This window comes from Sapajus apella, unplaced genomic scaffold (genome assembly GCF_009761245.1).
Source record: "Sapajus apella isolate SASKATOON/1434 unplaced genomic scaffold, GSC_monkey_1.0 scaffold28, whole genome shotgun sequence".
Lineage (NCBI taxonomy): Eukaryota > Metazoa > Chordata > Mammalia > Primates > Cebidae > Sapajus > Sapajus apella.
This window is the reverse complement of record NW_022436968.1, coordinates 17459354-17469660: the sequence shown is the minus strand read 5'-3', so window position 1 is coordinate 17469660 and position 10307 is coordinate 17459354. Positions and strand designations below refer to the sequence as shown.

General features: G+C 39.1%; 1 non-coding gene across 1 annotated transcript; it reads right to left on the bottom strand.

The window, feature by feature from the left end:
* Positions 1 to 8953: 8953 nt before the first annotated feature.
* Positions 8954 to 9062, bottom strand: LOC116561289. Its single transcript, XR_004273379.1, has one exon. It is a non-coding gene; the product is annotated as a small nucleolar RNA U13 (small nucleolar RNA).
* Positions 9063 to 10307: the final 1245 nt, after the last annotated feature.

Here is a 10307-nt window from a genome sequence, read left to right as displayed (position 1 = left end):
AAAACCTTTGTGTCTAGAAAAGAGAGACAGTATCGAATTTCCAGATATGAATCAGTTCTCAGATACAGTTAAAGGAAATCTGAGTACCCTTGAGGAAGTACCTACTTGACTCTACCTCCTGGTATGCAAAGGGACTTGTGGCCATTTACCAGGACAGTTGTGAATGATGAAGCAGAAATATTTCGCTTTCATCTGGTACAGACAAGAGTATAGCTTTACCTTCTTGCCACAGGATTACATCCTTTTGGACTCTGAGTCACAATTAAGTCAGCAGAAAGCTTCTTATTTCCTTATCTCAAATAATATCAGATTATTCATCCTACACAGGTGGGGACAAAAGAGTAGAAAGCAAGAAATACCTTGTACACCATGAAAAAAATACATAAGAACTCGAGTGGGAATTTTTCAAGGGTCCAGTGGTATACAGAACATGTTTGGCTATATTTTCTTTTTTTTTGATACAGAGTCTTGCTCTGTTGCCCAGGCTGGAGTGCAATGGCGCAATCTCAGCTCACTGCAACCTCCGCCTCCTGGGTTCAAGCAATTCTTTCACCTCAGCCTCCTGAGTAGCTGGGATTACAGGCCCGGCTAATTTTTGTATTTTTAGTAGAGACAGGATTTCACCATGTTGGTCAGACTGACCACAAACACCTGACTTCATGATCTGCCCACCTCAGCCTCCCGAAGTGCTGGGATTATAGGTGTGAGCCACTGTGCCTGGCCCCTTTGGCTATAATTCTGAAGTGAGAGATAAACTGTTGCACCTGAGCTCCTTACCGATATGAAGAGGCACTATTTTGGTGGAGTTTTAGAGGCTTGTTACTAGGTCCCAGTGGAACACCTAACCCTGAGACACCAAGTGACTTTTCAGTCGTAATTTCCTATCAAGATCCAGGTGTTAATTCAGGCTCATAACTTACCAGGCCTGGATAGTCCAGAGAGTGAGTGAGTTTAGTGAGCACATTGCTTGTATTCTCCTGCTGCTTACGTCTGTCACACTGCCATCCCTCCCTAGCTTACATGTGAATGTCTTGTGGGGTATTCATTATGTCCAATTGATTTAAGAGGAAAACAATTTAAATCTTGGTTTACAGATCCTTTTTTCTTGGCTTGAAGTGAGTTGCTTCAGCATTTACAGCTCACTCCAAGACCTAAAAACACCAGGGAAAAGGACAATCCTTGGCTGGGCGCAGTGGTTCACACCTGTAATCTCAGCACTTTGGGAAAATGAGATCAGAGGAGTCCTTGAGGCCAGGAGTTCGAGACCGGCCTGGTCAAAATAGTGAGACCCCCCTTCCCCCCCAATTCCCCATCTAAATTTATAAAAAAAAAGTAAAAAGAAAAAAAAGGGGCAATCCTCAACAGGGGCAGAAATTGAAATAATTGAAATAATATGTATCTCATTGTTCAGTTTGCCTGGAATTAGCAGTGGCTAATAGTTCAGTAACTTGACCAGTGACTTGGAAGGGTTAAGATTGGTCATAAGGAAGTCTGAGAAAAACGTAAGTGAAAGGACCTCTAGAAATGGGTCAGAAGATGTGAACATTATACCTCATATTATCATTGAAAAGGAAAGTAGATATGATCAAATTATTATGATATATGATCTAGTTATTATGCTTAAAATTTTAATTAGGTCTGGAGCTTACACTGAAGATTAATATACACATCTGATAAACTTGATCCAGCAGTGGTTGAATCTGCCAGTGTGTGTGTGTGTGTGTGTGTGTGTGTGTGTGTGTGTGTGAACGTCTGCATGAAAAATCCCACCTACATCCTTCCTCACTCTCACTCTTTCCGTATAAACCCCACGTTCCCCAGAGTATGATTTAAAAGCCACTGAACTACTCCAGTCTCATTTTAGAGAATGAGAAAATATCAAAAAAATTGACTTGATCTGTCTCAGGCCATATAGTGTCTACCAGAATAAAGGCTCAAATCCTCTTCTTAAACTGCTGCTCTCTCCAAAGTAGCACATGAATTCTGTAACTGAGAATAAATTCAGTGTAATAGCAACTCCACTCTTCCCTGCTATCTAATCCATTACTCATCATGACAGAAAAGTATCACCATTTTCCGTTCTTCAAAGCATGGAAAACTGAATGACAGGATAGATGCTTGAATGAAAAAAGATTAAATATTAGAATGCATATTTGTAATTTCCATCATATTACCTTTCTCCCTTAGACTTGGAGTGGCCTTCCAGCTATAAGTGGCAAACACAGTGTGAAGGACATTGTATTCATTGTTGATTTAAGGGACAGGCAGCTTAAATATTTGAATATGTCTCCAGTTGTGACTCTTATCTAAGGTTGCATTGTCTAATGTAGCAGTCACTAATCATATGTGCTGATCGAGTTGAAATACAGCTAGTCTGAATTAAGATACACTGTAAGTCTTCAAAATCTGGTGTAAATTTACCAGATTTTGGTGTAAATATACACCAGATATAGATATAGATCTGGTTTATATTTAGAAGACTTAGTATGAAAAGATAATGCAAAATATTTAATTAGTAATATATAAATTTTGATTACATGTTAAAATAATCACATTAAACAATTTTGGTGGCCGGGCGCGGTGGCTCAAGCCTGTAATCCCAGCACTTTGGGAGGCCGAGGCGGGTGGATCACGAGGTCAAGAGATCGAGACCATCCTGGTCAACATGGTGAAACCCTGTCTCTACTAAAAATACAAAAAATTAGCTGGGCATGGTGGCGTATGCCTGTAATCCCAGCTACTCAGGAGACTGAGGCAGGAGAATTGCCTGAACCCAGGAGGCGGAGGTTGCGGTGAGCCGAGATCGCGCCATTGCACTCCAGCCTGGGTAACATGAGAGAAACTCCGTCTCAAAAAAAAAAAAAAAAAACAATTTTGGTTAAAGAAAAAGTAGTTTTAAAATTAATTTCATAAAGAAGCCAATATGAGAAGGCTGTACATACTGTATGATTCCACCCATATGACATTCTGGAGAAGGCAAAACTCTGGAGACAGTAAAAAGATCAGTTGTTGCCTGGGGTTTGGGTGAAGGGAGGGATGAATAGGTGGAGCACAGAGGATTTTTAGGGCAGTGAAACTACTCTGTGTGATACCAGAATGGTGGATATAGGTCATAAATTTCTCCAAACTCATAGAATGCACAATGCCAAGAGTGAACCCTAAAGTAAACTATGGACTTTGAGTGTTCCGGTGTATGCTCATCAGTTATAAAACATGTACCACTCTGATGGGGAATACTGATAATGGGTATGCTCTGACTGTGTGGGGGCGAGGGGTATATGAGCAGTCTCTGCACCTTCCTCTTAATTTTCCTGTGAACCTAAAACTCCTCTAAAAATAAAGCTTTTTTAAAAGCCTATTAAAATGTATTTTACATGTTTTTACTTTTAAAAAATATGGCTACTAGAAAATTTAAAATTACAAATGTGGCTTACTCTATATTTTTATTGGTCAGTACTGATGTAAGAAGGGATTTAGCAAAAGAATGGAAACCAAACCAAGCAGAATTTGGTCAGTGTTTCCTGTAGCGCATTAGTGTTGTCAGAATTATAAAGATGTTAGTGTATATGGGCTGCTAAGCTTTCAATTTTAGCAAAGTCAAATCGGAATTTCACACTTTCCAAAAAATATTGGAATGACAGTGAGCTAGTCCTCAAGGATAAAGACAATCTCTACTTCTGTTTTTAACACAGAACAAGTTACATTGCTGGCATCTGATAATTTTGCTTTAGAAATCAGGTGGACAAGAGCTCTTTAGTTCTTTAGGGAAGGTACAGGGAAAGTGGCCCTCTGGTGAATTGCTTTGAACACAGAAATATTTACTTTGAAAATGTGAGCCTTGTATTACTTTATCATATCTAATTTTATTTCACTGTAAAATTTAATTCCTCTGCCCCTAATTATGAAAGTAGAGGAAGGCAGAGTAGACAATGAATTAATGGCATTCTCTATTATGTGATATACAGAATTTTAAGTTGGCTATAATTACTTTTAATTCTATTGTCATTAAATCAAAGATTTCTCCCAGACCAGTACACACCAGCATGACAGAAATCACTGTTAATACCTTCCTCATCAGAGACCAAGTAGGACTCCTAAGTTCCAGAATGTAACAATTACTTTGGTATCCTGCACTGTGCAGCAAATCCAATAAATTAGAAACAACCTGCCAAGATATAATGGGAGTGCTACAATGGGACATCATACATTTTAGCCGCATACCTGCTGAAAGTATCAGAAAAGTGAGTGGTGATGCTCAGTTAGAATAGTGTCTTCTCAAATCTGTTCCTCCTCCTTTTCCTGTGTTGATGGCATCCCCATCAAGTCATAGTCCTTCTATGTCTCCTCATTTTCATCCCCTATGTCCAAGTGATCACTTAGTAGTACCAATTCTGCCTTTCGAATGTCTCTTGAATCCTTCCATTTCCTAACAATTTTCAGAGTAACTTTCCCAGGGAATTCTCTCATCAACCCTGCCTTGGACACCTGGAATAACCTTTACGTAATTAGGTTCTCAGCACAAGCACCTATTAAGCTGTTTTCATTTTCCCCCCATTTTATTGAAGCTCCAAATTGCCACCAGAATTATTTATCTAAATATATCCTTCTGCTTAAAAGCTTGCCAAATGGATTCCCATTACCTGCAGGATAAAGTTTAAACTTCACATGACATTTAAGGCCCTGCATATTCTAATCTCAATTTACCTTTCTAAACTTATCTCCTACCTCTCTTACCACACCCTAGACCTTGAACATCTAAGTTTTTTTTTAAATCAGATAATCAAAAATTCATAAAAATTCCAATTTTTAAAAGTTGATAATAGGGAATTGAAAAGATTTGTATATAATAAAATGAACATTACTCAAATATAAATCTATTACTTAGGGAAAATTTATTCTATTCATTTCCTTTTGTCAATGAAGTGGGAATTCTTTCGACAGCAAGTGATAGAAACCTAATTTGAATTTCCTTTGGCAAAAATGAGAAATTATTGGCTTATGGTTTCCAAAGAAGGGTTAAAAAGCCAAACCAAGAGATGAGCAGGGCTGTAGCTATATCTCGGAAACCCCACTGCCATCAAAATGCTCTTTGACAATTGGCCTGGCCCATCTCTGCACATCAGCTTTATCTGCTCTCACTGATGACAGAATCTGCCCAAAGCAGAAAACCTAGACACCAATAGTTCTTGAGTCAGTGTCCTTTAAGAACCATGTGGCTGTCTCTCCTTCTTCATTCCAGTCTGAAAAATCTAGAAAAAGGCCTCTGATTGTACTGGCTTAGATCAGGTGCCTACCCCTGATCTAGCAACTCTGGCCAGGAAAGTAGGATCATGTAAACAGAAAAGTTCTGGCTGTAGCCATGTGGATGATGGTGGGAGAGGGGGATATTACTCCTTAGGAAAGAGTGCTGTTAGTGAAGGCAATGCACAGATATCTGCCAGAGCAAGTAATTCTTTTTTTTTAAATATATATTTTATTGCACTTTACAGAGCAGGTAATTCCTTTTTTTTTTTGTTTCCCATTTATTTATTTTATTGCATTTTAGGTTTTGGGGTGCATGTGAAGAACATGCAAGATTGTTGCATAGGTACACACGTGGCAGTGTGATTTGCTGCCTTCCTCCCCATCACCTACATCTGGCATCTCTCCCCTTGCTCTCTCTCCCCAACTCCCTACCCCCCACCGTCCCTCCCCTATTTCCCCCCAACTGACCCCAGTGTGTAGTACTCCCCTCCCTGTGTCCATGTGTTCTCATTGTTCAACACCTGCCTATGAGTGAGAACATGCAGTGTTTGATCTTCCAGAGCAGGTAATTCTTAAGAATTTTAGTGGAATTAAATCAGAAGAGCTGGAGGCTATATAATTAATTATATTTAAATTATATATTTAATTACATTTAACTTCAATTATAATTACTAAGTGATCCAGGTCTGCTAGCACTGTAGCTGGCCCCACCACAATAGATTTTTAGACTTGTTTGGCCTACAAGTTTGCACTCATAATTTTCTTATTCTAATTTTTTGTTAGTTTTCTTTTAGGTACCTAATTATAATTGTTCTAAATACTAATAATTTTGTTACCTAATAATTTTAACTCATATTTCTATTTTGTTCCAGAATTATAGAAAACAATCACTTGTGTTATTGTAAAGTTTATATATGTGTGTGTGTGTGTTTATGTATATAAAGACTAGTAGTGTAAGGAAGCAGGAAAAGGTTATCTCCATTGAGTGACTGTTTACATTCCTACTTGAGCTAGAAAGGAACTTAAAGATACCACAGTTTGTAACAAGCCAGTATGCAGAGGATTGTATTTCCAGTTTTTGATTTAAAAAAAATTTATTGGCCGGGCGCGGTGGCTCACGCCTGTAATCCCAGCACTTTGGGAGGCCAAGGTGGGCAGATCATGAGGTCAAGAGATAGAGACCATCCTGGCCAACATGGTGAAGCCTCAACTCTTAAAAAAAAATATATATATATATATATATATATATTTATTTTTTACTATTTATTTTTTGAGACGGAGTCTCACTCTTGTTGTCCAGGCTGGAGTGCAGTGCAGTGATCTTGGCTCACTGCAACCTCTGCCACCTGGGTTCAAGCGATTCTCCTGACTCAGCCTCCCGAGTTGCTAGGACTACAGGTGTATACTGCTACGCCTGCCTAATTTTTTGTATTTTTTTCACTGTGTTGCCCAGGCTGGTCTCGAACTCCTGAGCTCAGTCAATCCGCCTGCCTTGGCCTCCCAAAGTGCTAGGATTACAGGCGTGAGCTACCACACCTGGCCCCGTTGGTACTCCCAGGTCTTGAAATGGGCCAGGCGTGGTGGCTCATGCCAGTAATCCTAGCACTTTGGGAGGCTGAGGCAGGAAGATTGCTTGAGGCCAGGATTTCAAGACCAGTCTGGGCAACATGGTGAATCCCCATCTCTACAAAAAATTAGCCAGGTGTGGTGGTGCATACCTGTAGTTCCAGCTACCGGGAGGCTAAGGTGGAGCCGAGGAAGTTGAGGCTGCAGTGAGCTGTGTTCACACTGCTTCACTCCAGCCTGGGCGACAGAGGAGAGACAAAATCACAAACAAAACAAAACAAAACATTGAAATAATGTTGTGTTGGGTTGTTAAACAACATGTAGGCTGGTGAACTACTGCTGCCCTGAGATATTACCCTTTCCCACCCCTCACCCTCACAGTCCAATAACTAAAGGGTTAGATGGTAGTATAGCAGGGGGCTGTCCATTCTTATTGGTTTTAACATTTTGTTTTAATATTTTGATTTTCAGTGATGTTAGAACACAGTTATTTGACTGTATACCCCTAGTGGAATATACTACCTTGGGACACACACAACAAAAAAAAAGCTGTGAAAAATATCTTAAATCATCTTTAATGACCAAATTGTCAGAGAGAGAGAGAGAGAGGGAGAGATTATAAGCTGCCACTAGCTCACTGAACTCCAGTGGAAAGAGAAGAGGGTAAGAAAGATTTTTATACTATGGTCCACAAATCTATCAGTAGTAAAGCATTCAGGAAGCCACTGGATACAGAAGCCATTTGCAAGAGTTCACCCTCTACCGGAGTGCTGAAGAAACCTCATCGTTGAGGTACTGTTGCACTGGTACTGTGGTACTCTGTACAATTAAATATTATCAGAAGTCCGTAAACTTTTGATTTACAAACTTCCCTTCCGGCATCTAGTGCAAGAAATTTCTCAGGACTTCAAAACAGACCTGCGCTTCCAGAGCACAGCTGTTGGTGCTTTGCGCAGGCAAGGGAGGCCTATTTGGCTGGCCTTTTTGAAGACACCAACCTATGTGCTATCCATGTTAAATGTGTAACAATTATGGCAAAAGACATCCAGCAAGCACACCACATACATGAAGGACATGCTTAAGAATTCACTGTGATGGAAAACATTTCATTTATGCATACACTCTCACTCTCTCTCTCTCTTTTCTTCCTGACACTGGTAGTTGTGAATGTTAGTTTTTTTTTTTTCTCCATGAGGTCAAATGGTACTTATATACAATGATTTCAACTGGAAAAACAGATGACAGAAATCAGGTATTGGCAATTTCTCCATATTCATTTGTGTATGAATTTTTAATATAAATGCAAGGACACAGATTTGATTATATGAATGTATCAGATTTTCACATGCACCATAAAAATATGCACAACTATTATGTATCAATAACAAATTTTAAAAACACGAGGATTTTAAAACAAAGCATTAATGCAAGTCAAAATTTTTCAGTGAACAAGTTTCAACAGTTCCATTTTTTTTTCTTTTTTTTTTTTTTGAGACGGAGTTTCTCATCACCCAGGCTGGGGTGAAATGGAGCAATCTCAGCTCACTGCAACCTCTGCCTCCCGGGTTCAAGTGATTCTCCTGTCTCAGCCTCCTGAGTAGCTGGGATTACAGGCACCCACCACCAGGCCCAGCTAATTTTTGTATTTTTTAGTAGAGACAGGATTTCACCATGTTGACCAGGCTGGTCACAAACTCCTGACCTCAGGCAATCTGCCCACCTCAGCCTCCCAAAGACCTGGGTTTGCAGATGTAAGGCACCGCGCCCGGCCAGCAGTTCAACTTTATAACAATTATAAATAAACCTGTTAAAATTTTCTGGACAATGCCAACATTCGGACTTTTTAAAAACAAGCAAATGTCTTATTGATGGCAACTAAATAATGCTAGTAGCATTTGATAATACAGTTGATTCTGTGCATTCACTGAACTTTTCTGAGTTGTCCTAGATGCAAGTACACGTTTTTAATGTTGTCTGTCTTCTGTGCTATTCCTGTAAGTTTGCTATTAAAATATATTAAACTAGTTTTTTTTAAAAAAGAAAGGGAAAATAAAACAAACATAAACATTGGATATTTTATGATATTAAGGAATTCTTGTTAATTTTTAAGGCATGCTAATGGTATTGGATTATTATTTTTTCACATCAGATGGGTAATGTACTGACATCATAACAAGGTTCAAGGGTGGCATATCTCATACATGCACGTGAACCTCACACCCAATCATCACGCTCATGAACTACAAAAGGATCAGGATTATGTTTTTAAAAAGTCTTTTTCTTTCATGATAAATACTAAAATATTTACAGATCAAATAATATAGCTGGACTACTTCATAAGAATCCCCTGGAGGCTGAGGCTAAGAGAAAAGTGAATGGGTATAGATGAAATAAGAGTGGCTATGAAGTGATGATTTTTGTGGCTGTGGGACTGGTCACTGAATTAGTCTGTCTATTCTTGTGTATGATAAAAATTTTTCATTATAGGCCTGCTGTGGTGACTCATACCTTTAATCCCAGCACTTTGGGAAACTGAGGTGGGCAGATGGCTTTAGCCCAGGAGTTCAAGATCAGCCTGGACAACATTGCAGAACTCTGTCACTACAAAAAATAGCCATGATCACACCGCTCTACTCCAGCCTGAGTGACAAGAGTGAGACCCCGTCCCCTCCCGCCAAAAAATTCCGTTATAAAAAGCCGACAACAAGGTTACATTTATTTAATATCACTCCTGGAGGTCACATAACTAAATTCCCTAACTTTATGGTTGGAAAAAAATTGAGTAAAAAATTCACTCACATCCCTTTGCAAAAAAAGCCCTTTGGAAAGAAGCACTTGCTTTTTGGAAAAAAGCAAGAACTTTGGAATTTCACTTATTATATGAGCTATGTGATCTGTAGCAAATTACTTAACTTCTCTAAGTCACATTTGAGTTATCTGTATAATGAGGCTAATAACACTTATCATGAAGGGCTTTGTGAGAGCTAAAGGAAATAGCACCTGTAAAGTGCCTAGCACAATGAGCAGAGAGTAGATGCTGAGTAGTTGGTAATTGTCACTATTATAAAGTGTCTAAGATCACACAGCTTGTAGCAGTACAGTCAGATTTAAAGCACAGGCTTCCTGATGCACAATCCTGCCATATTAGGTTATTTCTTTTGAGTAACAAGCTTTTAATAAGTACCAGTTGGACTGACAAAAACAGAGAAACACCTGAATGGAAATTGACAGCTGACAAGAAGATTTGTTTCCCTAGGTCTGATATGATATCACATCTTCAATAATGGCATCAATCTTGTTTTTCATTGACAGTCATGGCCTGACTACATCCTTGCCATGACCACATTTGGTTCCATGAGGACTGGTTTAAATAAAAGGAATTTCGGAGGTTTTCTATTTTTAAATCTGTAACAAGAGGCCCCATATGTAGTACAACTACCTATAGATGATAATCTGACTTGACCAAGGTCCCCCTGCTACACAGAGGCAGAGATGGG